Raw genomic sequence first — 7,500 nt, 5'->3', positions numbered from 1 at the left:
AATATGATAAAACTATAAATATATATAATGATAATAATAGTAATAATAATCATAATAATAATTATAATAACAATGATAAAAATAATAGTGTTGAAAATATATAGTAACAAATAGTATTAAAAGAATTATATCATGATAAAAAGTTGGGGCAAGGTAGCATGGTGCAAGAAGGAACGTCAGAGTAAAAGGAAGAAAACTGGGGAGGGTAGGCCGAAGCTAAAGGACTACATAAGAAACAACGGAAAATAATTGAATCACTTTACATTGCCAACCACAAAAACACAAACAAGAGAACTGGTGACTTGAAATGGACAAAATCTACCGCGACACTTGCCCTCCAAGAATGGCTTCCCAGATACCTTTTTCCCACTTCGGCCTACCCTCTCCAGCTTTCTTCCTTTTACTCTGACGTTCCTTCTTGGAGGCCATTGAGTTTCAAATGTGGGACCGCAATTCGGAAACTAGTGGTTCTTAGTGGACGCATAGCGATTAACTTTAGTGATGAAGTGGTCTCATGGAGGCTAAAGAACAGTGGAATACACGAAAAAAAAAAATGTTAAGAACCACTGCCTTATATGGTAGCCGGAACAACACATGTGCCATTACCTTTTTTTTTTTTTTTTTTTTTTTTTTTTTAAGTTTGTCCCAGTTTTTTTTTAATTGCACGTTCGATGCAACCTCTGCTCTACGGGTCGAATCAAGATAAATTTACAATACTTATTTTAGGTCAAACTTCTGTTTTATTAGAGGTTCATTAGGTTTTGTATTTCTGTGTCTGTCTGCAGGTGATTTTATTGAATTACATGAGTACCTTATGCCTTAATAGCTAAGTCAAACACTCATGCACAGATGCACATAGAACGCATACATGCATATATACACAATGTACACACACACACCCATGCACATACAAACAAACGCACAAAATCAACCAAGCGGATGAGTACATTCAAATAGACACACACGCTCAAACACATTGAAATACATGTTTGCATACATATACTTACATGTATATAAACATGTTCATACGTGAAAACACACACACACAACACACACACACACACACACACACACACACACACACACACACACACACACACACACACACACACACACACACACACACACGACTCGATGTCGTGGTTGGTAGAGTTCCCGGCTGCCACTACGAAGCTCCGGGTTCGAATCCCACCAAGGGCTGAAATAATTTCAGTATCGCTGCGCTGCGAGTCGTTACTCCAACTCTCGAGGGCGGTGAGTTGGATGTTGGTGCATGTAAGATCCCAGCATTACCCATAGATCGGTCATATATGAGCTCTGAGCTCTCTTCCGGGCGGGAAATAGCTGTCGATCACGAGTCCAACACATAACCCAAAACCATGATGAATCACACGTATATATATACAAATACACATATGCATACAAATGAAAACACAGAAACTCGAGCCCTCACAAGGTCGGCCGCGTTCCTACTCTCTCGCGTCGACTTAAAACATCCAATCTCGGGAGGGCCAAAAATGTTGTCCCGTGATTAATGTTGGAATTGGAGGGAGAGTGTGTTTGTTTGCACCTGGGCATGTATTTGTCAGCTTTTGTGTTCGCGTGCGCACGCACCAGTTCGTGCGTGCGTGCATGTGTGTGTGTGTGTGTGTGTGTGTGTGTGTGTGTGTGTGTGTGTGTGTGTGTGTGTGTGTGTGTGTGTGTGTGTGTGTGTGTGTGTGTGTGTGTGTGTGTGTGTGTGTGTGTGTGCGTCTGTGTCTATGTGCGAGTGTGTGTGCGTGCGTATGTGCGTGTGTGCGTGTGTTTACGCGCGTGTGTATGTGTACGTGCGTGTATGTGTGTGTTTGAGCGCGAGCGCGCGTGTCTTGAAACACGTGCTAGTATTGTGGTCAACACCGAATGAGAGTTCAAAACCAGTATATAGACCGATCTATACACATACACACACACACACACACACACACACACATACACACATGCGTTCCCTTGCTTAACGGGGACATTAACGTACTTTTGCTTTAGCAAATCTTTCAAGACGTGACCGTGACTTGATCTACGTTTGATTATTTACTTACATTACTATTATTCTAATCACTTAATTCACCGGTTTATTTTTCTTATGTAACCTCATTCTAAAATGATCTTATCCAATCTACATTTATTCTTTACATTATCTCATTAGTTTGTTTATTGATTTTTGTTTATGCACTTGTTCATTTATTCATTTACCAATGTATTTACTTATTAATTTCTAAATATTAATTAATTTACTTTTCTATTTATATATCTAGCCATTTAATCATTTATTTGTATATCTTTTATTGGTATTTTCATTTATTGAAGGATATAAACTATCAGTTTCTGCTATTAAGTTCCTGCCACGACGCATATAAGGTTAAGCGTGACATCTTTGCCCTACATTCACGGGCAGCCAATCAATTACCTCAGGCCATTAGAAACGAAATTAAAGCTATTATATTGCCTTCATGGCTGGCAATTGGTAAATAAACTGAAAAAATGAAAAGGATAAATGTGTGTGTGTATGTTTGTGGGAGTACATACTGCATACATATGTATGTGATATATATATATACATATATACACAAATATATATATACATATATATATGTATATATATATATATATATATATACATATATGTATATATATATATATAAATATATATTTATTTATATTATATATATATATATAAGTGAAGATTTGGAGTCTGGGATCCAAATTGGAAAACTGTAAACACCAGACCCAATTCAAGGGTTTATTTGCTACACTTGTTTTATGTTTACAGCCATGTAACTTATTTCATTTGTATTTTTGTAGTTTATTTTGTTTGATTCTTTTTTTATTGTAATTTAGCCGTTTGTTCTTGATACTTCATTGCGGACATTTGGTCTACCTCCATTTGCATATTTGTCCTATGTTCTGATGTTTTTACGTCAGTGATACGTTTGTTACATTTGCCACACTTGTTTTATATGCACAGCCATATAACTTTTTATTTGTATTTTATTTTATTCTATTTCATTTGGTACCAATGTATATATATGTATATATATATATATATATATATATATATATATATATATATATATACATACATATATATATATATGTATATATATATATACATACATATATATACATATATATATACATATATATATATGTATGTATATACTGTATATATATATATATGTATATATATACATATATATACGTATATATATATATATATATATATATATATATATATTAAAATATATTTTTTTATAAAAAAATATATTTGTATATATATAAACATATATTTATATATATATATATATATATACATGTATGTTTAAATATGTATGTATATATTTATATATATGTATATATATATATATATATATATATATACTGTATATATATATATATGTATATGTGTGTGTGTGTATTCACCTTGGTCTTTGGATCACGTGTTGGACTCGTGATCGACAGCTATTTCCCTTCCGGAAGAGAGTTCAGAGCTCGTATGTCCGATCTATGGGTAATGCTGTGATCTTACACGCATACACACATCCAACTCCCGCGTGTGTGTGTGTGTGTGTGTGTGTGTGTGTGTGTGTGTGTGTGTGTGTGTGTGTGTGTGTGTGTGTGTGTGTGTGTGTGTGTGTGTGTGTGTGTATACGCATATTTATTTATGTACTTTCGCAAAACATACTACGTTCATGTTCTTCCTTATCGGATGGTCCGTTTCTTTTCATCATTTTCTCTACCACCAAGATGCACCATTAATTTCTGTGGTCTGCTAAGACTCTTTTTCTTTTATTCTCTATAAATGAGTTATTTTCTTCCTCGGTCGTGAAGTGGCGAATATAAGCACTCTCGGACGCATGTGCTCATGCAGGGAATAGTGTGCTTGTATCAAACGGCGGTACCCACACCTTTGTAACCGTATCGGGACAATTAAGGTCAGGCGCTGCTGAGGTCACGTCCGAGGTGCACCTCGAAATGTGGTTATAATTCGAGGCCCAGTGCTTGGCCTCGAGGTGCACCTTCAGGTTGGTTCCTATAGTCGTGGATTGGGCTAATTTGTTTTGGGTCTGGTTGGGTCAGGTTGGGTCGGGTCAGCTCGGTGCGGGTCGGGTTAGATTAGGTTAAGTTAGTTTACGTAAGGTCATATGAGGTCAGATCAGGTCAGGTCATGTTAGACTAGGTCAGTTCAGGTCAGAATAGGTCACGTTAGGTAATGTTATGTAAACTTAGGTCAGCTAAGGTTAATTCAGGTTAGGTAAAGTTAGTTCAGGATAGGTTAAATTAGGTCAGGTCATCTCATCTCAGGTGAACTCAAGTCTGGCTAGATCAGAATAGGCCAAGCCAAGTTATATAAAATTAGGTTAGATTAGATTAGGTTTATATTATGTTGACCACAGGTACTAACTGTGTTAACGTCTTCTTTGCCAATGGTCTGTAATGGAGATGAATAGAATAGCCCGAATAAAGTACCACTCGGGACGAAAGGGGTCTTTTATTCTTTTTGCATGTGAACTCAATTTAAGATATTTTTCCTGGCTGCCGCCTTATGATTTTATTAACCACAAAGACGTCACAAGTGAAAGGGCTACAAATCTTAATTGGCCACTTTGACATTGGCGATGCACTCTATATCCTTGATTGATTGATTGAATGATTTATTCATATATCTATTTATTTATTTATTTGATTTATTTATTCATTTATATCTTTATTCTATTCATTTATTTACTTATCTTTATTTTTTTTATCTGGCCGTCCCGATGGACCCTCACGCTGACAATGACATCTTGGAAACATTATTTTTCCTGACGCTTTGTGCCTCCCACAATCAAGAGGGTTAAACGCGCGATTGGGTTAATCGAATTTATTTCAGAAGCATCCTGGCTATTTCGTTTAGTGGAAGGAAACAACCCCTCCACAGCGGTACGCACTCTTTCGAACAAATAATATTTTTTTTTTCAGGTTTTCTTTTAAAAAACAACGATTGTACTCCTAAACCATCACGTTTTGCTGTCCATTGTATAAAGTTGCTTAATATTAAACAGAGGAAAGTGTTAAGTACCAATGCATTGTATTCCTTTGCTGATTACTTCCAGTACGAAACAACATCGACCCGAAGAAGAGAAGCCAAGAACCTGGTTAGATATTTTCTAGTAAGAGACAGCAGACATATGTTAGCATCGTTAGAGAACACAATCTCTAGCAATATAGATGCTAGAATTTCCTCTAGATGTCTCTAGGTCATTCTATTCCCCTAGAGGGTGAATAAAAAGATGCTTTGTTTTTCCAATGAAAAATCAAATCGTGTTGGGCAGTTCAATTTTTATCTATTTATTTTTTCTATCTGGTGGTTGATCGACAATTATTTCCAGTTATGTGTGCTATTTTGGTACTCGCACACTTCACCCAGGGCTTACCAGTGTGCCGCAGATATATATTTAGTCAGTCGTGAATGGATACCATTTCCTTTACAAGACAAATTAATAAACACACACACACACACACACACACACACACACACACACACACACACACACACACACACACACACACACACACACACACACACACACACACACACACACACACACACACACATACACACACACACACAAACACACACACACGGGGAGTTGGGTGTGAGTGTGTGTGTGTAAGGTCACAGCATTACCCATAGATCGGTCATATACGAACTCTGAACTCTCTTCCGGGAGGGAAATAGCTGTCGATCACGATTCCATATATATATATATTCTGTATATATGACTGAATAATCGAGGCGTTTTTCTGCAAATACAACTTCTCTTATTTAGAAATTACAACCTTCCATCCTGAGAACTTTCTAGATTTTTCCATGTGCACAATCCTCACTGACGAACATTTGATATATTTCCTCTGTATAGCCTTCACTGGTGAGTGTTTGAAGCCCTTTTTCCCACAACGAACGATTATCTTTTTTTCGCAAAATCCACAACCCATATGAACGCGTAATTAACAGCTCCACCATTTACCTCTAGGAAATGAAAAAACAACAGACCGAACGTTTCAATCAATTAATGTCTTAATTTCAAAATTGTTCGCCCAACTGATTTTCCATTTCCCAGTGGCTATCTGCACAATGAACACTGCTTTACAGTAAAAACGATTCTTCCATTACCAAAACTTTGTCAATGCAACACCCACGAAGGGGCGCAATAAGTTTGATATGGGTTTTGTAAGACGAGTTTAGGTGTTGATGGACCTGAAGCCAGGAGTCCAAAGGGAATGTGATAGGCACACACACGAAAAAAAAAAAAAAACAGAAGAGGAAAATGAGGAATAAGAGGAGGAGGAGAAATAGAATGGAGAGTACAAGAGAAGAAAGAGAAGATGAAGAAAAGAAAAAGATAAGAAAGAGAAGAGGCGCATTAAGAGTTACTCGTATAGGTGACGGACCGGTAGGATTTGGAGGAGATGGGAGAAAAGGAGGAAAAATAGGAAGATGAAGAAGAGGAAGACAAAGAGCAGACCAAGGCGAAAGAAAAGGAAAATAAATAATTAGGGGAGAAGAAGAGGGATGAGAAGAAGGTGGAAGAGCATAAGGAGAAGAAGAAAGAAGTGTGAATGAGGAAGAAAAGGAGGAGGAGGAGGAGGAGGAGGAGGAGGAGGAAGAAAAGCAGATGAAGGAGGAGAGGAAGACGACGAGGAGAAGGAGGAGATAATGAGATGAAGAGGCAGAGAAGAGGAGGAGGGAAAGTATATGAAGGGGGAGGAGAGAAAGACGACGAGAAGAAGGAGGAGATAATGAAATTAAGAGGCAGAGAAGAAGAGTAGGAGGAGGAAGAGAAGGAGGAGGATGGGAAGGAAGAGGAAGAGGGGGGAGGAGGAGTACTGAGTGATGGTAAGGGAGAACAGTGACGGGGAGTGTACTGTAGTGTCGAGGTTTCCAAGTGATACCGCCCCAAGGCACGATTTTCAAGAAAAAGGAAAAAAAAATCCTTCCAGAAGCCTCGAACAAGAGTCTGCCGGAAGACCCCTTTTTGTGTAGACCCCTAGATAAGCGATGGTGGAAGAGGAAAGGACCCCGTGGACACAAGAACCCCGTCTTCTGAGTAGACACAGACTCAGACACAAACGTCGATTGTTGCACAAGACACACAGGCAGAAACATTGAGGTTCATCGGGGTAGTGCAAAGACAGACACATTGGTTGAGTCGATAGGCTTTCAGCACAAGAACACGAACTCAAAGTAAACAGTGATAAAAAAATGAGATTGTGAGTGAGGAAGTGCAAGAGATATAGTGATAACAGGAAGATTATGAGTTCAAGAGATAGGCAGCTGATATTAGTATGACAATCAGGAAGCTGAGATAAGGAGATGTTAGGTAGAGATATTAGGAAGCAGAAAAACAGAAAGAAGAAAGAGGTAGGTTTAGACAAGAAAAAAAAAAAGAGGAAGTAGAAAATACACAGGACAATGCAGGAGCA

This window comes from Oratosquilla oratoria, chromosome 35, assembly GCF_046742065.1.
Source record: "Oratosquilla oratoria isolate Oo_2021 chromosome 35, ASM4674206v1, whole genome shotgun sequence".
In the NCBI taxonomy this organism is placed as follows: Eukaryota; Metazoa; Arthropoda; class Malacostraca; order Stomatopoda; family Squillidae; genus Oratosquilla; species Oratosquilla oratoria.
The sequence above is the reverse complement of the archived record's forward strand: the minus strand, read 5'-3'. Positions refer to the sequence as shown.